Source organism: Orycteropus afer, unplaced genomic scaffold (genome assembly GCF_000298275.1).
Source record: "Orycteropus afer afer isolate SDZICR_OR568_19922 unplaced genomic scaffold, OryAfe1.0 scaffold00684, whole genome shotgun sequence".
NCBI classification, from domain to species: Eukaryota; Metazoa; Chordata; class Mammalia; order Tubulidentata; family Orycteropodidae; genus Orycteropus; species Orycteropus afer.
The window spans coordinates 231,902-257,084 of NW_006922271.1; the positions used below are offsets into that span (position 1 = coordinate 231,902).

Below are 25,183 nucleotides of genomic sequence, written 5' to 3' on the forward strand. Positions count from 1 at the left end.
GGTGGTTTAAGCCCACCAACCCCTCCTTGGAAGAAAGGTTGGACAATCTACTTCTGTAATGATGCGGCCTCGGAAACTCCATGGCTGTGAGTTTGTGATTTTTTTTTTTTTTTTTTTTTTTAGGCAAAGACCAATAAATAAATAAAGAGGAAAACAGAAACAACAAACAAGAGAGGAGAAATGAAAAGCAACCAGTGGGAAGCGATGAATGGTAAGAATCTGCCAAATTTGAAAATCTACCAATTTTTTTCTTGGTGCCAGAAACAAGCAAGTCATTGAAATTTTTGGAAGGGAATGTCGTGGTGAGTGAGAGTGGCCCAGCTTTGTGCCCGTAATTCCATTGCCTTTGGGTGTTCTTATAGCAAAAAGAATTTTTACAAACGAGGTATTCTCTTTGTCTTACTTAGTGTTTCTGTAACAAGTCAATCGCTTTAAAGAACAGAAATTTATTTTCCTGTAGTTTTGAGGCTAGAAGTCCAACTCAGGGCATCGGCTTTAAGGGAAGATCCTTGTCTATAGCCCTGGGAGTTCCTGGGGTGTTTTCTCCTTCCTGTGTGTGTGTGTGCCTCTGGGTCTATTATATAATTTTTATAAGATATCACGCAGCAGTGATTAGGTTTGTTGTTGTTGTTATATGCCGTCGAGTCAGCCCCGACTCATGGCGACCCTTCCTTGGGTTTCCGAGGCAGTATCACTACGGAAGTAGATTGCCCCATCTTCCTTCCGAGGAGTGGCTGGTGGGTTTGAACCGCAGCCTTCTGGTTTAGGACCTGCCCAACTCTGGTACGACCTCGTTAACAAAAGAAAATCCTTATTTCCAAACAAGATCATATTTATAGGTACAGGGGTTAGAGGGGTTAGGACTTCCGCATTTCTTTTGCAGTGACACAATTCAATCCATAACACCCTCCCATGTTTTTCGGTGGACATCTAACCTTTTGCAGCATAAGTTTATATTTTTCTGAAGAATGTAATAGGTTGTATCAAGATAACCTAAAAAACAATAATCATTGAATACCTACCAATATCTCTTTCATAAAATAGAAATAGGCATGTCTTTCTTTAACTGTGAAAGATTTTATTTCGATCCTTTATCCTTGAATTCGTATTCCCATTCCTGGTCCCTTATAGATTTTTATCCCAAGAGAATGTCATTTTATGTTTAATCTTTTCTTGATCCCTCTTACCATACTTCTCTGAATCAAATATAGGTATAAAAATTGAAATCTCATGGTATGCGCTCTCCTGTGACCCAAAATTTGTATTAACAGCAATTCTTCTGGATTGAGTTTTAGTGCTACAGGTGTATTCCCCTGGAAAAAGCCACTGGTGACATAGTGGCTAAAGCATTTGGCTGTTAACCTAGAGACTGGTGGTTCAAAACCATCAGAAGCTTTACTTTCCCTAAGATTCACAGCTTTGGAAACCCACCCTGTCCTATAGGGTTGCTATGAGACAGAATTGACTTGATGATAGTGGGTTTTTTTTTTCAAAAAAGCTAAACTCACTGCCATCAAGTTCCTTCTAACTCATACAGACCCCTCAACCCCTCCTTAGGTTTCTCAGGCAGTATCTCTATGGAAGCAGATTGCCCAATTTTCTTTCATGAGGACTGGCTGGGGAGTTGGAACCTCCAGCCTTCTGGTTAGCAGTGAAATGCTTTAGGCACTACACCACGAGCGCTCCTATATCTTTTAGGTATTCTCAAATTCTCTTCTATTTAGGCTGTGCCATTTTGCACTCCCATCAGCAATGCATGAAAGTCACTGTTACTCCTCCGTTTCACCAACAGAATGAGTTATAAAGCTTTTGGAATTTTTCCAATATGATAAATAAGAAATAGCAACATGTTCAGTTTGAAATTTTCATTATGCATGAGGCTGAGTATTTATTCATATATTTAAGAGTCATTGGCTTTCATTTTCTTGGAATTATCTTTATATATTTTTTCACTTTTTTTCTGTCAGGTTTCTTGTCTTTTCTTCTTGAATTTTCAAAACTGTTTATATATTATAGGAATCATAACCCTCTGTTATAAGTTGTAAACATTTTATACACATTTTTATTTGCATTTTGACTTTGCTTATGTTGTGTGGATTTTGTTGTTGTTAATTTTGTCTGTTCTTTTTTTAGTTTTTCATATGGAAGATTTTTTTCTAGGTAGTCACATTTTCTAATCTATTATTGCTTCCAGATTTTGAGTCATAGTTAGAAAGACTTTACCTTGTAAAGAAATTCAGCTGTGTTTTCTTTTAGACCTTGCTTAATTTCTTGTTCTCTCTCCTCCTCCTCTTCTTCATCTTCCTCTAAGGTAGATCACTGACAAATCTGGAGCTGACTCCATGTACAGTGTGAGGCATGGATTCAATTTTATCTTTTTTTTTTTTTTAATGGTTATCCAGTTGTCCCTCCACCATTTGTTTAAAAATCCATCTTTCCCTCAAATGATTTGAAATTTCACTTTTCTCACATACTAACTTTCTGTATGTAGTTGGGTCTATTTTTGGACTTTCTATTCTGTTCTATTGGTTTGTTCATGTATGAATACACATTGTCTTAATTATACAGATATGTTTTAATATTTGGTAGAGCAAGAACCTCTTCATTACAACTCAAGTTTTTTATAACAATTTTTCATTGTTTTTCCATATCACCTTTGAAATCAACATTTCTACCTAAAAAAAAAAGTTTGTCCTTAGACACCTCTCAGGCCTAGAACTGAACTCATGCCTGTGGCTCAACTTTCAGCAAATGCTAGATCTATAAGGTGAACAATAACACCAGGGAGGTAGGTATGCACTCTTTAGAACAATCTACCATATGAGATCAAAAGGGCACCATTTGCTCAGAGATAAAGCTCAGAAGGCAGGGAGAGATGGAAAAGAAGGTTGAATGGAAATGGTAAACACAGGTAGGAAGTGGGAACAGTGCTATTACGTTGTGGGGATTGCAATCTCTGTCACAAAACAAAATGTATATAATTTGTTGAATGGAAAAAATCCATTTATCTGAATGGTAAACTTCCACCCAAATCATTATATATATATATATTTATATATATAAAGTTTGTTTATATTTGCATGGGGATTTCCTTAAAATCCATGAAGATTTATACTGTTACATAACCAATATGAACTAGGAAATAATGGTATCTTCATAAGGTTGGCTCATACTATTCCAGAAGAAGGAATGTTTTTCCATTTCTTCTGATCTTCATTTGCTGATGTGGCACAACTCAAAATGTGAAGATACAGCTGCAACCATCTGTTAGTAATCAGAATGTGGAGTGTATGAAGTATGAATCTAGGAAAATTGGATGTCAAAAGAAATGAAATGCATAAAGATCAATATCCTCTATATTCAAAACAAAACAAAACAAACTCACTGCCATCGAGTCAGATACGACTCATAGTGACACCTCCTTGAGTTTCCAAGCCAGTATCGTTACAGAAGTAGATTGCCCAACCTTCCTTCCGAGGAGTGGCTGGTGGGTTTGAACCGCCAGCCTTCTGGAAATGGACTGGTATTGGCCATTTTGAAACCAAATTGTCTGCTATGCTGGGAATGGCAAATTGAAGGAGAATAGAGTCACAGTTATCTCAAAAAGAACATTTCAAGATCTATCTTGAAGCACAATCCTGTTAGGAACAGGGTAATATCCATACACATACAAGGAAGACCAGTTAATATGATTATTATTCAAACTTACGCACCAACCACTAATGTCAGAGATGAAGAAACTGAAGATTGTTACCAACTTCTGCGGTCTAAAATGGATCAAACATGCGATCAAGATCATTGGTAATAACTGGTGATTGGAATGTGTGACACACTGACAGACAAGTGGTGGTCTCGGAAATCTGTGGGGCAGTTCTACTCCATTCTGTAGGGTCTCTATGAGTTGAAATCCACTCAACTGCCACAGTTTAATCTTTATGCAAACTGACTGCCACACCATCCTCCCTCCAGGGGCTATTGAGTTCAAACTGCTGATGTTTCAGTTAGTCTAGTGCTCAACCAGCCAGCCATTCCTCGGAAGACTAGGCAATCTACTTCCATAGGGATAGCACATTGGAAACCCAAGAAGGGTCGCTATGAGTCAGACTCGACTCCACGGCAGTTAAGTTTTGTTTTTGTTTTTTTTTTTAGTGCTCAAGCACTACATCCCCAGTGCTCCTGTCAACAGGGCCACATTTTCACTGGAGGCTCTAGGGAAGATCCTTTCTTATCTCTTCCAGGTTCTGGTAGCCCCAAACATTCCTTGGTTTACACCTGCAGCATAACTCCATGACCATCTTTCCTGTGTTTTTTCTCCTCTTTTGTAATGTACCACTCAGATGGTATTGGGATCCACCCTAATTCCTTATGAGGTTATGTTAATTTAACTGATAACATCTGCAGAGACCCTATTTGCAAACAAGATCACATTCACAGACACTGGGGCTTAACACTTCAACATACCATCTTTGGGGGACACAATACAATCCATAACACATCTATATGTATATACCATAGCTTATTCAATCAATCCTCAGTTAATAGATATGTGGGTTATTGCAAGTCTTCTTCAATTATAAATTTTGAAAAGATGAGCCATCTTCATATTTCATTTTGTATTTTGACCCATGTGTGTTTGGATTTTTTTTTTTTAAATTGTATCTTGGGTGAAAGTTTACAGAGCAAATTAGTTTCTCTTCAACAATTTATACACATATTCTTTTGTGACATTGGTTGCAGTTGCCTCAACGTAACAGCACTCTTCCCACTTCCTTCCTGGGATCCCTTTTCTGTGCGACTGTATTTCCTTCCCCTTCCTGCCTTCTGAGCGTTGTTTTTGGGAAAATATTGACTTTCTGGTTTTGTATGGTTGGTTGAACTGCAGAGTCCAATAATAAACCTTCTGGGGTTATTATTCACTTTATAGGCTTGTCTATTGTTTGGTTGAAAGCTGATGGAGGGTGGGGGTGTTTGGAATTGATCTCTACCAAAGGGTTTGCTAGATGAGAGGATAAATGCAAATAACATTTTGCTAGCTACGTCTGTGTATGTTTTGAATCTGTGCATATCACATAGTAGAAACTCAATAAATAATTTTTGTAGAAAAAGAACTGGCATAATTCAATGCAAAAACTTACATGAAAGTTATTTAGGGCATATCAATTTTCCTTTGGGAGTGGGAATTCTGCCATCATGTCTTATGATTAATAGAAACAGACTTTACAGTATATTAAGTGTGGTAGAGAATTTAGGTGTATTGAGTAGGAGCTCTGGTGGCTGTAGTACATAAGGCATTTGACTGCTAACCAAAAGGCTAGTGAGAACCCACCAGCCACTTCTCAAAAGGAAGATTGGGCAATCTACTTCCATAGAGATACCGCCTCAGAAACCCAAGGAGGGGTCACTGTGAGTTGAATCAACTCGATGGCAGTAAGTCTTTTCTTTTTTTCTTTTTCTTTTCTTCTCTCTCTCTCTCTCTCTCTCTCTCTCTTTTTGAGGAGGAGCTAGAGTAAAAGGAGCTCTGGTGGTCTAGTGCCTAAGGCATTTAACTGGTAACCAGAAGTTTGGTAGTTCAAACCCACCAGCCACTCGGGGAAGGACTGGACATTCTACTTCCCTAAAGATTTACTGCTTCAGAAACCCAATGTGGGTTGCTATAAGTCGGAATCGGCTCCATGGCGGTGATTTTTTGCTTTGAGGGCTAGAGTAAGAAATTCTGGTGGCTCAGTGTTTCAAGCATTGGGCTGCTAACGAAAAGGTCGGTGGCTGGAACCCACCAGCCACTCGCGGGAGAAATATGCAGCAGTCAGCGTCCATAAAGATTTATAGCCTTGGAAACTGAGGATCTCCTGTTTACAAGACAGGAGCTTTTACCAACTAAGCCACAAATACCATACACATGCAATGGTTAGTGCTGGACATGACTTGACCAACTAGATGAAATATTCTTGCCACAGTCCACACGTTCCAGAGAAGCTTACCGTGAGAAAGTGGGCAAACTCCAAGAAGACGTTTGATTTACTCAGATGTACTGCAGACTTAAAAGTCCGGCAGCTTGAGTGTCAGTGACGCTTCACATAGTCCAAGGATAACCCCAAGTAAAAGTCGAGGCTGCCCAATCGTTCCAAATGAGATAAAAGTTAAAAAACCAACTTTGTTGTTACTGCAACTCATCCTTTGTAACTTAGATTCGAGTGCCCTAAGTGAGGGTCTCTACCAAGGACAGTCAATGAGAGACTCAGATTTCCAGGTTCCAGCATCACTTGCACTCACAGCAAGCAGTTATTTGGTGGAGAGAGAATGGAGCAGAGGAGAAGCCTGCGAGGGTCGAATTCAAACCCACCAGCCACTCCTCGGAAGGAAGATGGGGCAATCTACTTCCGTAGTGATACTGCCTCAGAAACCCAAGGAGGGGTCGCTATGAGTCGGGTCAGACTCAAGGGCACATAACAACAACAGTCTCCCTTAAAATCATCGCTTCCTTAAAATTCCACAATACCTGTGTCGGGAGCGTTGTAACGACTCCAAAGGGACAGCCAAAGGTGTGGAGCCTCCTGCGCAAAGGAGGTGAAGTGGGGCCGGCTGGTCACGTGGTCGTCCCTGAATCCAGGTATAGCGCCTTAAGGTGAAGAGCCCTGTGGTGCCAGCGAACCACCACTGTGCCCTCTGCTCATCAAAGGCCTAGTTTCGAGCGCAGTAGGTCATCGACTCGCAGAGACATTAATGTCTTCTCGCCTCTGACTCGGCCCTGCGCCCGGCAGTGACCCTCGCCCTCATCCCGGGTTGCAATCCTCCCGGGGACGTTCAGAAGGCGGGGCTGGCTGCCTGGGAACCTGACCACAGCTCTTTATCCCTGAGAAGGTCCAGCGTGGGACTGTAGAAAGGCTGTGGGACCCGGGCCCCTAGGACAGGCGAGGACTGAAAGGACTGAGGGATAAACGGGGAAGGCGGGCCAGGGGAGGGGGGACCCAGGGACCCCGTCCGAACTGCATGGGTTGAAGTGAGAGTGTGCCAGGGCGGGGGGGGGGGGGGGGCCCCAAGACTTGCACCACGTGCAAACTGAATCCTGTTGTGGTTTGAGAATTAAGATTATCAACACATTCAGCAAAAAGTGGAAGATCTGTTTGCCCAACAAGAAACTCTCTCACACAGGCATGTACAACACACACACACACACACAACCCTAACTCGATTTCCAGGTGGTGGGGGGAGAAGGCCTTTGTTGTCAGGTTGCAGATAGAAACAATAACTTCCGGCTTCTCACCCAGACCCCCAGACCCGGCTGACTGCAACCTTCACCTCCGCATGGTCCGGGTCCTGACGCCGCGTCTCCCCGCCGATTTTTAATCATTTTCTCAAGATTGCTTTTCTCTCTCTTGGAGTTTAATGAATTTTATTCTTTGACTGCCTTTACATTTTATAGTATGTGGCAAACATAAAGAGACAGCAAAGGAGGCGAAACTTAGATCTCCACTGTCTCCGCTTGACCAACCAAAACCAAACTTGTTGCCGCCGCAAAGGTGTAAAAGTCTGATCCCTGACTCTCCTGCAGCCTCCCCAGTCACCCCGTTCTTCCTTCCGCAGGCAAATATGGTTTCTTGGGTATCCTCTCAGGGATATTATTTCCCTCACTTTTGTACAAATAAGGAAATTCCGAACACATTCCACTGCATCCTGTTCTTTCTCTTCGTGGATGTTGTAGTGATTTCCAAGTCACTACAGAATGAACTTCTACCTTCTTAGCTTGGAAGCATAGATCTCCATTGCATGGATGCATCATAATACATATCTTACATACAAACCATGCTGCAATAAGTAATACTCCCTTTCAGACATTTCAAGTGGGTATGAGCACTTTCTATAGGTGGAATTGCTTAAGCAGTGTATGTGTTGTGCGATGGTAGTTCTGATTGATCTCGCCTAATAAACATTCCCACCAGCATGCCACAATACTCTGGTTCTCCACACTATTGCAACCACTTCGTATTGTAATATAATAATAGCAATAATAACAATAATAACTAACCCATTGTCTTCTAGTGGATTCTGACTCCTGATACCTCGTGTGTCACAGGGTTTTCTGGGCTGCAGTCTTCACAGAAACGGATTGCCAGGCCTTTCTTCCACAGTGCTGGTGTGAGTTTCAGCCACCAACCTTTACCAAAACCAAATGCACTGCCATTTAGTCATTCCCGACTCATAGCTACCCCTCCTTGGGTTTCCAAGGTGGGATCACTATGGAAATAGACTGCCCAACCTGCCTTCTGAGGAGTGGCTGGTGGTTGTGAACCACCAGCCTTCTGGTTAGCAGTCAAATGCCTTAGTCAAGAACCTTTATATCAATATAGGCATTGGATTAATGACACATTCAGATGTTAACATAGAGTAAACCAGCCATTGTTAGGCCCCTCAAATCATATTTGGTCCAATGGAGCCACCAAGAAATTGGAAAATAAATAGCTATTTAAGACTCCACTTAAAATTGATGCAGAAAAGTAAAAAGTTCAGATACAAACTTCTTATTTTCATATAAATGCAAATATGATTTTTAAAAATGGCAATTCAAATAAATAGAAATGGGTAGATTATTCAACAAATGGTGTCAGGTTAACTAGGTAGCCATCTTGGAAAATAAAAGATTAGATCAATATATCACCTGTGATACCAAAATAAATACCAAGGAGATACAAATTTTAAAGTAAGAAATGAAAGATAAAACCAAATGTAATTACTGAAAGTGCCAAGACAGAAAGTTTGGATAACAATTTCTATTTAAAAAACAACAACAACAAGAACAACAACAACAAAACACCAAAACTTAGAAACAATAAAAGTTTGACTTAATTTATTTACTGCATTAAAAAAAAAGTTCTGCCTAGTTATACCTCCATTCTCTTACAAAAACAAGACAAAATAATCACAACAAACCCAAACAAAATATGGGCTCTTGTGGCCTAGTGCCTAAAGGATTTTAGAAGCCTGGTGGTTCAAGTCCACCAGCCACTTCTCTACCTCCGTAGTGATAGTATGAGTCAGATCCGACTTCACGGTAGGGTGTTTGGTTTTTTTGGTTTTATACAAAACATGCAGTATGACCCGGCCCGCAGGTCAATCAACGGAGACCCTGAGGGAGCGAGTGAGGAAGATGGGACAGAAGACACGAGAAATGGAGACAAGACAGGAATTCTGATCAAGTCTCAGCTTTATTAGATTCAGAGCGAAGTATATATACTAAAAGTGACGTTTTTCAAAAGGCAGTTACATAAGGTGGTGTTGGACGTTAATGATTGGTACAAAAGGCAGGTTTAAAAATAACAGGCGTCTAATAGGTAGAAAAAGGGCGCGCGTACAGATCTGGCAAAAGCTGATTGGTGAGGTTTTGGGACTTTCCAGTTTCTTCTAAAGGGGAAGTCCCTCGGGCCTTTTTAGTCCTCTAACAAAGAGGGCTTCTCTGATTGGTGCTGGAAAGCTCACAATGCATCTTTCGAAAGATTAAGGCGTGGGTAGTGCAGTAAGGGTCAGGGCGGGAAGTAAAGGAAAGATTTAAGTAAAGGCCTTCTTGTTTGTCAAAGACTGCTGTCTCCAAGATAAGCAACTCATGGGGCATAAATCCTGGCTCCCCACAGCAGTAGAGTAGCTTTGGAAAGTATAAAACATAAGAAAAATAGATTCCTATTAGCTTGTTTGTCCCTAGGTGGTGCACAAGGTTAGTGGGCTGGGCTACTAACTGGAAGACTGAAGTCTATCCAGAGGCACCTCAGAAGAAAAGCCTGGTAATCTACTTCTGAAAAATCAGCTGTTGAAAACTCTATGGAGCACACTTCTACTCTGACACACGCGGAGTCTCCATGGCTACTGGTTATTGGCTTGTTTATGCAAATAACATTTCTTGCAGGTAACCCCAGAGTAATATATTGCTGGGGTAGGCAGAATCCAGGGCAGGTAGAATGCAGAGGGGAAGTGGGGGTAGGGAGAGAATTTCACAGTACATAAACTCTCCACCCCTCCCCCAATTTTTATTGTGATTTGGGTGAAAGTTTGCAGAGCAAATTCATTTTCAATACAGGAGTTCATACACATTTTGTCTCGTGACATTGAGTACAATTCCCCACAATGGAGCTGCTCTCTCCCCACTTCCTCCCGGTAGTTACCTGTTTGTTCCCTGTGTCTTCCCCTCCCATGCATTCCCGCCCTCTGAGCTGTCTCCCCGCATAGTACATAAACTCGCTGATTTTGGAATTTGGAAATATGTGAAAGTCATATTTCAATATAAACATTTTAAAAACATAAAATCTTCTCTAGGACACGAAATACTGTTCTTAGATATAAGGAATAGAAAGAAATGACAACGCCTAAAGAAATTCAATTTGCAATAGAACTGGCAGCGGTGGGATTCGAACCCACGCCTCCGAAGAGACTGGAGCCTTAATCCAGCGCCTTAGACCGCTCGGCCACGCTACCACCCATATTACAGCATTTTAAATCTTAGTATTTGAAAAGAAACAAGAACGTTTTCCACCACGTTTTTCTTTTCCTAAAATATTTCTACACGGTGTTTGTCCAAAACACCGATAAATGACAACTAAAATTTGTTGGGAACTTATTACGTGCCGTAAACTGTCCTTACATTTACTGTCATTCAGTCCACTAAACTGCCTCCAAATATTAGGTACCAGAAGCTCTGGTGGCATAGTGCCTAAGGTATTTGTGCACCAAAAGATAGGTCATTCAAACCTACCAGCCGCTCGGTGGAAGAGTGGGCACTCGACTTCCGTAAAGATTTACCGCTTCGGTTTTTTTACTTACTATGATCTCCATTTCTATGATGGAGATAAGAGGCACAGAGATCATAAGTAACTTGCTGGATGTCAGTCAGCAAAGTGATGTTTGAAGCGGAGTGGAAAACTTCACTCTTGCATATTTATCTACTCAAGGGAAAAATCCTGAAATTATTTGGATCAAGGTTATTGTGACAAATTCAGAGCATGAACACGTATGTACGAGGTAGCACCAATTCCTTTTGCGGCTTAGAGGTAGGTATACAATATATGAAACCAAAAGACCAAACTCACTGCCCTCGAGTCAGATCCGAGCTTGGGTTCATTTTTCAGAAATTTCTCTGAGGCTTGAAATCATTCGAATTTATAGCGTTGCTAAAAGGTATCCACAAGAATGCCTTCTTAGCGCAGCAGGCAGCGCGTCAGTCTCATAATCTGAAGGTCCTGAGTTCGATCCTCAGAGAAGGCAGTGTTTTCTTGGTCCTCCTATCAAACAAACAAACAAAAAAAAAAAACCTTTCACTGCTCATAACGACCTCTCCCTGGGTTTTCCAGGCGGTATCCCTAAGGAAGTAGATTTCCCAATCTTCCTTCCGAGGAGTGGCTGGTGGGTTTGAACCTCCAGCCTTCCGGTTAGCAGTCAACTGCCTTAGGCACTATATACTTGAAAAATAAACGTGGTAGTAGGGAAAATTATGCCACTGAGCGAGTTTTTGAGTATGAAACGCAGATTCCAGAACTAATTCTGAAACTCATGTCATGTGATTATTTCTGGGACTGTAGCGTGATTTTTTTTTTTTTTTTTTTAAACATTCTGAACTTCAAGAACTTTATCAATTTCCTTGGGAACAAGTCAGTTTTTCAATATATTGACTAGAGTACGACCTAATACCAAACATTGGATTAGTTGTCTATTACTACTGTAGCAAAACCACAAATTTAATGGCTTAAAAAAACACAGTGTTATCATCTTACAGTTCTGGAGAGCAGAAGTCTGAATTGGGTCCTATAGGTCTAAACTCAAGATGTTGGCAGAGTTGCATTCTTCCTAGAAACTCTGGTGAAGAATACATCCCTTGCCTTTTCCAGCTTCTAGAGGCCACCTATATTCTTTGGCTTGTGGCTGTATCACTCTAACCTCTGCTTCTGTTCTGTCATTTCCTTGTCTAACTCTAGCCCTCCTATATTCCTCAATAAAGACCTTGGAACATCGGATCCACCCAGAAAATCCAGAATGATTTTTTCCATAGCAAGATCCTTAACAGTCAACTCTGCAAAGTTCCTTTTGTCATGTAAGGTAACATATTCACAGCTTTTGGATATTGTTGTTGTTGTTATGTGCCGTCGAGTCGGCCCCGACTCATAATGACCCCTCCTTGGGTTTCGGAGGCAGTATCACTACGGAAGTAGGATTGCCCAACCTTCCGGATATGGATATCTTTGGCGGGGTGGTGTGGGGCATTATTACATCTACCACAGTCTGCCCTCTGGTCTCCAAAGATTCACATCTGTCCAACCTGCGAAAATATTTACTTCATCCCAACATACCCCCAATTCTCAACCCATGATATCATCAACTCAAAGTCCAAAATCACATCTAAATTTCATCAACTCAAAAGTCCTAAATCTTATCATCTGAATCTTCTAAATTAGGTGTGAGTAAGGAAGGAAGGTCGGGCAATCCTACTTCCGTAGTGATACTGCCACGGAAACCCAAGGAGGGGTCACTATGAGTCGGGGCCGACTCGACGGCACATAACAACAACAACAACAACAAGGCTCTGCGTATAATCCATCCTGAGGTAACAATTCCTCTCTATCTGTGAATCTGTGAAATTCAAGAAAGAAGTTATCTGCTCTCCAAAATACAATGATAAGACAGGCATAGAATAACAGTTCTAGACATTCCAATTGAAAAAGGGATGAAAGTGAAGGACTCAGAAGGAAAAAAAGGACTCAGTGGTCCCAAGAAATGTCTAAATTTCAGCTAGGCAAACAACATTAGGTTTCAAGGTCTGGAATGTATGCTGTGTGGTTTGAGGCTCTGCCTCTGGCTAGTGGCTCTGCCCTTGACTTATCTTCTCTGAGTCATCCTTCCATTTTTATGAATGAATGAGATGGCTTGACAAAGTGGTTGCAACAATGGGATCAAACATAGTAGTGATTGTGAGGGTGGTGCAGGACCAGGCAATGTTTCATTCTGTCGTTCATAGAGTAACGATGAATGCGAACCAACTCAACCGCACCTAACAACAGCATGTGTTTGCAGCTGAGTAATCTCATCAGCCTGTTTCCTGAGTGGAGAATATTAGAAGTGTCAGACAGGCATTCAAGTGTTCATGAATTATTGAGTAAGTGGTCTTCAGGAAAAACAAACAAACAAAAACAAACTCTCTGCCATAGAATCGATTCCGACTCATGGTAACCCCCCATTGAGTTTCCGAGGTAGGAAATCCTTGTTGTTGTTATGTGCCGTCGAGTCGGCCCGGACTCATAGCGACCCCTCCTTGGGTTTCCGAGGCAGTATCACTACGGAAGTAGGATTGCCCAACCTTCCTTCCGCGGAGTGGCTGGTGGGTTTGGTTAGCAGTCAAGTGCTTTAGCCACTATGCTACCAGAGCTCCCCAGGAAATCCTTAGGGAAGTAAATTGGGACATTTTCTTTCTGCCGAGTGACTGTTGGGTTTGAGCTGACGAACTTCTGCTTAGCAGTCAAATGCCTTAGGCACAGCGCCATGAGAACTCCTTAAAAAGAAAGCCTCATAGTTTGGCCCGTACGGGGATCGAACCCGCGACCTTGGCGTTATTAGCACCACGCTCTAACCAACTGAGCTAACCGGCCACGGAGAGAATGTGTCCTAACGCAGACATAACACCCTACCTTGGAGTCGAATCCGCCTCCTATCTAGCCCTTCTTGGGTTTCCGAGGCTGATCTAAGGAAGGAGATTGTCCAATCTTCCTTAGAAGGAACGGCTGGTGGGTTTGAACCGCCAGGCTTCTAGTTAGCGGTGAAATGCCTTAGACACAAAGCCACCAGGAAACCACTAGCCAACTTTAAAAATGAATTTTGAGTAAAAGTGACTGCCTTAACAAAAAAAAAAAAAAAAAAAAAAAGCGAAGGCCCTACTGGGAGTCGAACCCAGGATCTCCTGTTTACGAGACAGGCGCTTTAACCAGCTAAGCCATAGAGCCCACAAATAACGAGAAAATTAAAGCATGTCTCTGTCATTTTACTTAGGCTGACGGAAGAACGTTATTTCGTGTGCAGGATCTGGCAGCTTTTGCTTCTGTTCTATACGTAGAGGTCCCTATGAACCGGAAGTGACTCCACGGCATCTAACACCAAGTTTTGTAGCTTTCAGGAAGATTTTAAAGTTTTCCTCATATGGATCTGGAGCACTTTTGTTATGTTTATTAGATCTTTTTATATTTTGTTTTTGTTATTGTAAATTGTTCTTCATTGTGGTTATATATGAAACATACTGATTTTTAGGTTTAATTTTATATCCTGAAATTTTACTAAATCCTTTCATTGTTTATGTTAGAGTTTCAATTTATTCTCTTCAGTTTTCTGAAGGTTAATAAAAGGGAACCATGGATGAAAGGAAGATTTTGATGTGCCCCCTCTTTTTCTGCTGGTAAGAGTAGGATCCCTCTCCTTAGGCACATCCCATATCCCTCTTTTCCCCCTCTTTGATACTTATGAGAGAGAGAGACAGACAGTCAGACAGAGAGAAGACCTGGTAACGCAGAGGAGGGAAAGAATAGAATCCATAACAATAACAAAAAATATTTCTAGTTTAAAAATAATCTGATTCCTTCCAAAGCAAGCAATTATACAAAAGTCCATTGAGTCTGGTCCAGGGGTTAAGGAAGGGAAAATCTAAAATGTTGGAAGGCAAGTTGTTATCCCAGTTTCAAAAATCCTCAGTCTCTGACTCTCCAACCCCACCGCATTTTTAAGAAGCTTCTTATCATCTTGGAATCAGTGATTGTTAAAAAAATGACCATGCAGGAGAGGGGAGCCTGGTTCTTTCTTGTGGTCCAGGAGTGGGGTAACTGCTGCAGCACCTTTTCTTATTCTTGGTGGATGGCTACAATGTTACACACAGATTCTTCCCATATTGGACTGGTGAAGACTGTCAGTATGATGGCCCAGATGGCACCAACTGTAGGTGCCTCTCAGCTATCCATTGGTGGGACAGCCAGGCTGACAGAGAGAGGTGTAGCCTAAAGGCAGGTCTGGCTCAGACCCTGCCTGCTCTAACGTGAAATCAGAGCTGTTTGAATGAAGGAGTGACTAGGCTGTTGTAAGATAGGTCTTCATTTTGTGTTTGGTTGGCCAGGCTACTATGGGAGGTGCAGGTTGTATTCTCTAAAAGAATGGACTACAACTAACCCAACTCAAAGACTGTGCCCTGGACTGACTTGGGGCTGGAGGAGCTTGAGCCATTGGATAGTGTATCAAAGTGAAATTTTGCCAAAGGTGGGAGATCCAAAGTGGGCTTGAGTTCTGAGCAGTAGCTGGGATGGGAGCTGCTCTCTGGAACTGAGGTTAGCTCTTTCAAGCTGTCCCTGTAATTCAAGTTGGTGTTGTAGAAATGGGGCATGGCAGCTGATGAACTGCTGCTAGTGCAGCATGGCTGACCCTTGTACATGGGAGCTGCCCTTATATGTAAGGGAGGTGCCCTTGCCCAAGAGGCAGTTCAGTAGTGTTCATAGCCCCGTTTAGTGGCTCAGGTCCAGCTTAGAAGAAAGTGGAGATTCAACATCTGTGGACTGACTCCAAGCTTCCCTTACATTTAGTTCTCAGGTTTCCCTGAATACCATTGTCCATGATCTTCACAGTTTCCTGGCCATCTGATACTTCTGGTCAAAGGAAGAGAGGTTGGATTACAATTGTCTTCCCTTTCTTTGGTCTCCCAAATATCTGGGTGCTGGGGAACTATAGGGTACATGACTGACATTGTTACAACAGTTATTGGTGAAGGAGATCACATCTCCTTGGAATCTGCCCATAACCTATTCATTGGATGGGTGTCCCCTACTCCCAACACCACATGTAATCCTGTGAGGCCAGCTACAGGGATAAAGGATAAGCCAGCCAAACACATCACTGCCATTGTGACATCTGTGCAGACCCTGAGAGTTCCTCCATGTGGCAGAGGACATCAATTAGACCAAAGTTATACACACCCATAATGTAGGCTGCCAGAGAAAGGAGGAAGAGGAAGAAATAGGGTAGTTCTGATAACCAATACAGTTGTTCACTCAGGGTCAGTGGATAAAGTATGTACCTGTCTCATCAGTGGCCATCTTCTTAGTGGGAGTTACAATGAGCGGAATGAGTTGAAGAAATCAGTTCCACGCAATGATACTTTAAAAGGTTTCTGTGGATAAGAACTAGATGGTGCCCAGCTACCACTGCCATCCACTTGGAAGGGATGTAGGAGATCCTGCATAAAGAGGGAGAACAATGTGGAACAAAACTCAAAATCATTTGGAGGCAAAAAAAAAAAAAGAAGGCGGGGACCAGGTTTGCTGGTCCAATAGAGCCTGGTGTAACCACTGAGACTATGGCCCCTAGCTGCCCTTCAGGTCTGGAATTGAACCCACAACTGTGGTTTCCAGCCAAACAAAGTACAGGCATGTGAGTTAAACATTTACCTCAAGTAGACACACGCCCTGGAGAGAACAATCATGGGAGAAGGAAGGGTTGCTTATGCACAGGGAGATAGCTCAGGGTGCAGAAGAGTATGAAGGGATGGACACTGGGAGGAGGTAACTATGGGGAGGAAGTGGGAGGGGAGCTGCTGTATTGTAAATTTTGGTCAATGACATGAGACAAAGTATATGTGAACTGCTGTATGAAAAGTGAATTTACTCTGTAAATCTTCACCCAAATCCTAATAAAAAATAAATAAAAAAAAATAAAATAAAATAAAAAAATAAAAGGTTTCTGTGGATAAGAGGAAAGTTCCAAAGATATCCCTGTTTCCAGGTTAATCGATGTCTCCTATATTTCATCTTCAATCTTGGGCTTTCTAGATGCAGAGTTCAACTGGGTCACAGTACCTCACCCCCAGTGCAGTGTTGGTCACTGTCACCATCATTGAAGGCGGTTTTTATTTTGTACTGTCTCTGGCCCTTTCACTCTAAGCCTATGGTATTTCCATCATTCACAGGCTTAATCTCTTTGACAAAAGATTGAGTAGGCACGTCCTGGGGAATGATTTTCCAGGACACATTTCCTTCCATACTTTCTACAACAGGATATTCCAAATCTTTAAATTCTGGTTTCATTTTGCACAGTTCTTTCTTTAAAAATAATATTTTATTGTGTTTCTGGTGAAATTTCACACAGAAAATTAGGTTCCCATTTAACAATTTCTGTATAAATTGTTCCCCTTACATAGATCCCTGCCTCTTTCCCAGGATCTATGTAAGGGGAATAATGACAGAAGAGACTCTGAAACTTGTCCTTGAGTGGAGAGTAGCTAAAGCAAATGGAAGAATGGACAAGATAAAAGAGCTGAACAGGAGATTTCAAACAGCAGCTCGAACAGACAAAGCCAATTACTATAATGAAATGTGCAAAGACCCCGGGGTTAGAAAACCAAAAGGGAATAACACGCTTGGCATTTCTCAAGCTGAAAGAATTGAGGAAAAAATTTAAGCCTTGAGTTGCAATATTGAAAGATTCTATGGGCGAAACATTGAATGATGCAGGATACATCAAAAGAAGATGGGAGGAATACACAGTCACTGTACCAAAAAGAACTGGTGGATCTTCATCCACTTCAGGAGGTGCCATGTGATCAAGAACCAATGGTACTGAAGGAAGAAGTCGAAGCTACACTGAAGGAACTGGCAAAGAACAAGGCTCCAGGAATTGACGGAATACCCATTGAGATATTTCAACAAACGGATGCCCCACTGGAGGCACACACTTGGTTATGCCAAGAGATTTGAAAAGCAGCTACCTGGCCAACTGACTGCAAGAGATCCACATTTGTACCCATTCCAAAGAAAGGTGATCCCACAGAATGTGGAAATTATTGAACAATATCATTAATATCACACACAAGTAAGATCTTACTGAAGATAATTCAAAAATGGTTGCAGCAGTATATTGACAGAGAACTTCCTGAGGTGCAAGCTGGATTCAGAAGAGGATGTGGAACAAAGGATATCATAGCTGCTGTCAGCTGGCTCAAGGCAAAGAAAACCAGAAAGATGTTTACTTGTGTTTTATTGACTATGCAAAAGCATTTGATTATGTGGATCATGAAAAATTATGGATGGCATTGAGAAGAATGGGAATTCCAGAACACTTGATTGTGCTCATGAGGAACCTGTACATTGACCAGGAGGCTGTTGTTTGAACAGAACAAGGGGACACTGAATGATTTAAAATCAAGAAGGGAGTGCGTCAGGGTTGTATCCTTTCCCCATACTTATCCAATCTATATGCTGAGCAAATAGTCTGAGAAGTGGACTATATGAAGAAGAACGTGGCTCGATTGGAGGAAGAATCATTAACAACCTGCGATATGCTGACAACACAACTTTGCTTGCTGACTTGAGGCACTTACTGATGAAGATTGAAGAATACATTCTGCAGTATGGATTACATCTCAATATAAAGAGAACAAAAATCCTCACAACTGGACCTATAAGCAGCATCACGATAAATGGAGAAAAGATTGAAGTTGTCAAAGACTTCATATTGCTTGGTTCTACAATCAACGCCAATGGAAGCAGCAGTCAGGACATTAGATGATGTATAGCACAGGGCAAGTTGGCTGCAAGGGACCTCTTTCAAGTGCTGAGGAGCAAGGATGTCTCCTTGAGGACTAAGGTGCACCTAACACAACCCATGATATTTTCAGTCCCCTCATATGCATGTGAGAGCTGGACAATGAATAAGGAAGACCGAAGAAGAGTTGATGCTTTTGAGTTGTGGTGCTGGCGGAGAATGCTGAAAGTACCGTGGACTGCTGAAAGAACTAACAGATCTGTCCTGGAGCAAGTGCAGCCAGAATGGAACGAGAATGGCCAGACGTCATCTCACTTACTTTGGTCATGTTGTTAGAAGGGACCATTCCCTGGAGAAGAATGCCATGCTTGGTAAGGTGGAGGGTCAACGAAAGAGGGAAAGGCCCTCAATGAGATGGATTGACACAGTGGCTGTGGTGATTGGCTCCAGTATGACACAGTGGCTGTGGTGATTGGCTCCAGTATAGCAAGGATCATGGAACTGGCGCAGGACTGGGTGGTGTTTCTTCTGCTGTGCATAGGGTTGTTATGAGTTGGACATGACTCAACAGCACCTAACAACAACTATAAATTGTTCAGTGACACTGGTTACATTTTCACAATGTGTCAACATTCTCATTATTTCTGTTCTGGTTGTTTTGTTTCCATTAATCTAGGTTCCCTGTCCCCCCATTACCTCCTCATCTGTGTTTTATAATAAATGTTGACCATTTGGTCTCATATAAATGTTTTTTAAAGCACAGTACTCAGGTGCTATTGTTTATTTTTAATCAATCTATCATTTAGCTGAAAGGTGACTTATGGGAGTAGTTTCAGTTCAATGTTTAAAGGGTATCTCAGGGCACTAGTATTGGGGGTTCCTCTAGTCTGAACGGGTCCAGTGAGTCTGGACTTTTAAAGAATTTGACTTTTGTCAAAGAATGCAATCAATATCACTGAATTGTTTATGTTGAAATAGTTGAATTGGTGTCGCTGTGTATATTCTCAACAACAGAGAATAAAAATAAAAAGTTTGAGTTTTGTTTTACATTTTGCTCCTATTTTATCAAGGTCCATCTATTGTGTTCCTGATCAGATGATCAGCAATGATAGCCAGTCACCATCTAATTCTGGTTTCAGAGTAGATGACACCATGGTTCATGTAATGTAGATTAGTTTCTTTTCTGCATCTTTGGTTTCCTTCTTTTTCTTTTGCTCCTGATGAGTAAAGGTGAGTAGTTCTATATTTGATGGCCACTTGCAAGCTTTTAAGATCCCAGATGCTACTCACCAAACTAGGATGTGGAACATAAACTTTATGAACTATATTATGCCAATTGACTGAATGGTCCCACAAGACTATGGTCTTAAGCCTTCAAACCCAGTAAACCAATCACACAGGTGTTTGGTTATATCTCAGAAGTGTCGATAACTGTGCCCCCTATGTGCTTTATAAAACCAAATCCACTGTGCTGAATTGATTCTGACTCATAGTGCCCCAGTAGGGCACAGTAGAACTGCCCACAGGGTTTCCAAGGCTGCAAATCTTTACAGAAGCAGACTGCTGCACATCTTCCTCCTGCAGAATGACCAATGGGTTCCAAAGGCCAATCTTTAGGCTAGCAGCCAAGCGCTTAACCATGGTACCAACAGGGCTCCTTGATTTATTGTACATGTAAATATTATGCAGCACACACATATATGTATATACATATGCCTATAAATACACCTATACATGAACAAACTTACCTATACCCATATATGCATACATACCTACATATGTAACCACACACATATTTTTTGGTTGTTGTACGTATATCCATTCTTGTCTTTTTGTAAAAGTGAAATAAAAAAATATTTGTCCTTTTGTGATTGACTTATTTCACTCAGCACAGTGTCCTCTAAATTCATCAACATTATGTTTTGAGAATGCATCATTATTCTTTATGGCTGTATAGTATCCCATTGTATGTGTATATCACATTTTGTTTATCCATTCATCTGTTGATGAACACTTAGGTTGTTTCCATCTTTCTGTTACTGTGAATAGTGCTGCAATGAACATAGGTGTGCGTATGTCTGTGTCACTTCTATTAGGACTCTAGGGTATATATCTAGGAGTGGGATTGCTGGATCATAAGATAATTCTATTTCTATTTTTTTAGTAAGTGCTATACCATTCCATTGTGGTTGTACCATTTTACATTCCCACCAGCAGTATATAAGGGTTCTAATCTCTCTATATCCTCACCAGCATTTATTGTTTTCTTTTTTTTTTAATCAGTGCCATTTTAGCAGGGGTGATATCTCATCCTACTTTTGCTTTTCATCTTTCTAATGACTGTGAAATTTTTTTCATGTGTTTGTTGGTTGCTCAGATGTCCTCTTTGGTGAAGTATCTGATCATCATGCTCTCTGCCCATTTGTAAATTGGGTTGTCTTTTTCTTGTTGTATTGCTGCCATTTTCCACATATTGTGGAGATCAGACCCTTACCAGATATGTCTTTCATGAACATTTTTTTCCCCCAATCTTAGGCTGTCTTTTTATTCTTTTGATGAGCATAAGTATTTAAGTTTTATGAGGTCCCAGTTATCTACTTTGTCTTCTGCTGTTTGTGCATTTACAATTGTGTTTGATAGTTTACTTTTATGCTCAGTTCAGTTTTAAGCCCATCTCTTTCCTCTTGCATTTTACCATAAGTGGCAAGGAGAAATCAGTAGGCCCCTTCAAGATTTTACTTCAAAATCTCCTCAGCCAAATATCCAAGTTTATCACTTCAAAGTTCTACCTTCCACAAGACATTCTAACATAATTCAGACAAGTCCTTTTGACTGCATAAAAAGCATCACCTTCCCTACAATATCCAATGACATCTTCACCATTTCCTTTTAAAGCATCACCACTTGCCTGCTAACCAGACGGCTGGCGGTTCAAACCCACCAGCCACTCCTCGGAAGGAAGGTTGGGCAATCCTACTTCCGTAGTGATACTGCCTCGGAAACCCAAGGAGGGGTCGCTATGAGTCAGGGCTGACTCGATGGCACATAACAACAACAACAACAACATACTGACAAGGCCTTTTTAACATAACAAAGAAACTCCTATTTCGAAAGGGGATTACATCCACAGGTATACCTACTTTGGTCATGTTGTCAGAAGGAACCATTCCCTGGAGAAGGATATGATGCTTGGTAAAGTGGAGGGTCAACAAAAAAGGGGAAGGCCCTCAACGAGATGGATTGACACAGTGGCTGCAACAATGGGCTCAGGTATAGCAAGGATTGTGAGGCTGCCACAGGACCAGGCAATGTTTCATTCTGTTGTACAGAGGGTTGCTGTGAGTAGGAGCCAACTTGATGGCACCTAACAACAACAAGGGAAAGGACTTACAGCACATATTTTGGGGCATACAATGCAATTCATAACACCTCCCATAACAATTTTGCAAAGACTGCCTTACAGGACATATGTAGAATTCTAATGAATTCTTTGCTCCTTTATGTTCAGCTAATGTTTCAAAAGATTTCCTTGAATGCCAGGGAACAAAAAATAAATAACAAGTAAATAATAAAATCTCTCCTCTAATCTTAGCAAATTGGGTCTGTGCTGAAGTCCTCCTTTAACATTTAGCCAGGTGGTGAGACAACGCCTAAAGCATTTGATTTCTAACCAGAAGGTTGTCAGTTCAAACCTACTAGCCACTCTGCAGAAGGAAGATGGGGCAACCTACTTCCGTAAAGATTTACTGCTTCAGAAACCCAAAGGGGGTCTCTGTGAGTCAGAACTGACTCGATAGCAGCGAGTTTGGTTTTTGGTTTTGCACTGAGCCTAGGGATCAGCTGAGGGTGAAAGTGTAGAATTTTTTTTTTTTTGGTGGGGAGGTGGCAATTATGTTTAATATATTTATTTTTTTGTTTTGTAAATTTATTATTGTGATTTGCATGAAAGTTTACAGAGCAAATTCACTTTCCATACAGCAGCTCACATACACTTCGTCTTATGACATTGACAAGGTAATAGTTCCCCTTCCACTTCATCCCCATAGTTACCTCTTAGTTGTGGCATTCCCTCCCATGCACTCCTGCCCGCTGCGCTGCCTCCCTGTACATACACAGCCCTTCTATTCTCCCACGATCGATCTCTCCAAGGAGTGTATCTACCTAATGTAAATGTTCAGCTCATATGTCTGTCTTTAGTTTGGCTGGAAGCCACAGGAGTGGGTTCAATTTCAGACCTGAAGGGGCAGTTAGGGGGCATAGTCTCAGGGGTTCCACCACACTCTAAAGCATAAAATTTTTTCAGGTAATTTCCGAGCTTGTGTTTTTTTCCTGGGCATGAAGGTGGCTTTCTCAATTCCCATGTATTCATAATGCTTTTGAAAGCATAAAATCTAAGAGAAACTTTCTCCCTGGCTTCTCCTTTCAGTCTTTAGGCACATATCGTATACCTTAATTGCTCTTTAACCTCAAGAGGCTGCCAGTGAGTATAGCCTTCAGACACTGCTTGTGGCCTCTCAGCCCTGTGTGAGCTCTGGAACAAGCCAATCTAAGATGAATACCTCGCTTTGGTTTTTCAGACAGCCTCCAGCCAAGTTAGAACAGACACAATTTGCAAATAAAATTGATTTCATCAGCTCCAGGTAGGCTCCCTCTCTGTTAGTGCAAGCTGCCACTACTGCTTTAAGATAGCCAAGCTAAGCCAGGCAGGGTGCGGTGCAGATAACTAGAAAACCAGTTTTCCTACCATTTAGGTATTGTCTTTTTGTTTGATTCTGCAGCGTTCTCTTAGTTGCTGTAATCCTGTGACTAGATTTCAGATTTCTGACCAAGTTGCTTCTGATGGCTTCTGTTAGTTTTTTGAGTGTCTCTGTGCAGAGACAGGAGCATACAACTGGTTACACTGCTATCTTGCTCCAGACTACTTTCCTGACTCTTGAGATAATCATTTGTCACCTTTAATCTGATAATGCAGTGAATCCCAATCACAGCACTAGTCAAAGTGTTGGGAAGTAAGCATTCGCAAGTGTGAACTGCCTCACTGAAACTTATCTTAGTAAATGAGGTGACTGATAGTTTGCTCAATGGTGAATGTGTACGAAGTGATTTAATTTTCTCAGGCTAAAATAGCGATAGGCATTAGGTGGACAGCATTATGACAATCTTATACTTGTGCTCATAATGAATAATTCATTAAAGTATCCTTGTATTCTAAGACCATTAAATTTGCTTAGTCCTCTATTTTTTTTAATTCCAAAACAATATATAGGTATTGTAGAAAATTTGGAAAAATAAAATCAACTCTATCACCAGAACCTCCTACATTTTGCTGTATATAATTTCAGCTTTTTCCTACGCATATACACATACTGTATTTACTATTTTTTCATGTATTTTTCACTTAATTTCCACATTTATTGAAATTTTTAAAAGTTTGTATAGTTATATAATATTCAAGGTTATCTAACCAATTTTCTATTATGGACCTAAATTAGTTGTTCCCTGTTTTTAATCCTTACAATAATGTTAAATAAAAATCCTTGTAAGTAAGATTTTGTGCATATCTATAACTGCTGCTTTTGAATAAACTCCTACAACTATATTTGGTAGATTAACTAAACAAATATATTTCTCTAAATTTTATGCTACATATTACCAACTTGCCCTCCAGAAATACTGTTAGCAATAAATAGGCTATGAGTTAAATGTGTTCAAGGTACTGTTAGAGTACTTATCCTCCAAATCTAATAGTTGCCAATTTGTTGAAACAAAAAGTATATCTAATAGTTGTCCTAATCTACAATTTTCTGAAAACAAGTGAGCCAAATATTGTTTCACATTTTATTGGCCACTTGTATTTCTTCTTTTTTTTGTCAAATCTTTGGTTCATTTTTCTACAGGAAAAATTTTAATTATTTAACAAAATCTCTTATATATTATGGATATTAACTAATTTCCCATAATACATACCACAAAAATATTTTTTCTCATATCATTTGCTTTTAAGATTTTAAGGTATTTTGAAACATACAGAAGGGTTTTTTTTTTTTTTTTTTTGTAGTGATAGATATATGTTGTGTGTGTGTGTGACTATTTCAGAAAGTTTGCACAGTCCAAGATCATAAAAAATACTTACCTCTATTTACTTTTCTTACAGTTAATTTTTACATTTAATTCTAAATCTATTTAAGAAATTTTTTCCTATAAAGCTTAGCTACTTGTCTGAAACTGTTACTGAACTATCCAATCATTCTTAATTGGGAATGTCAGATGCTAAATTCTTTTACATCATGGACCTGTTTCATGGTTTTCATTTCTGCTTTATTGACCTATCAATTGGTTTTGAATAACCCCTCCCCCAACAGCATATATATTCTTAAAATAATTTGGTTATTCTTTTTTTTTCTTTCATATTAAATTTAGAATCACCTGGCATTAAGTTTACAAATTAATATGATCATGTCACAGTTTTATTGATTCTTCCCATGTGAAGTGTGTGATTCTTCATGTTTGGATCAACATTTTGTTACCATAAAAATCCTTTATGATTCTTTTCATTTTTGTCTTACATATTACTTACTAATATCATGCCTAAATATCTGATAGTTCTATAATTAGTAGGAAGGAGCTCTGGTGGTATAGTGTATAAGGC

General features: G+C 40.6%; 1 protein-coding gene and 4 non-coding genes across 5 annotated transcripts in view; 2 read left to right on the top strand and 3 right to left on the bottom strand.

Moving 5' to 3' along the window:
• The window catches only part of LOC103210983, a 652,718-nt gene that overhangs the window by 150,306 nt on the left and 477,229 nt on the right, over window positions 1-25,183 (top strand). The window lies entirely within an intron of this gene.
• Window positions 10,377-10,458, bottom strand: TRNAL-AAG. The gene has a single exon. It is a non-coding gene; the product is annotated as a tRNA-Leu (tRNA).
• Window positions 11,172-11,244, top strand: TRNAM-CAU. Its single transcript has one exon. It is a non-coding gene; the product is annotated as a tRNA-Met (tRNA).
• Window positions 13,543-13,616, bottom strand: TRNAI-AAU. The gene has a single exon. It is a non-coding gene; the product is annotated as a tRNA-Ile (tRNA).
• On the bottom strand, window positions 13,894-13,967 carry TRNAT-CGU. Its single transcript has one exon. It is a non-coding gene; the product is annotated as a tRNA-Thr (tRNA).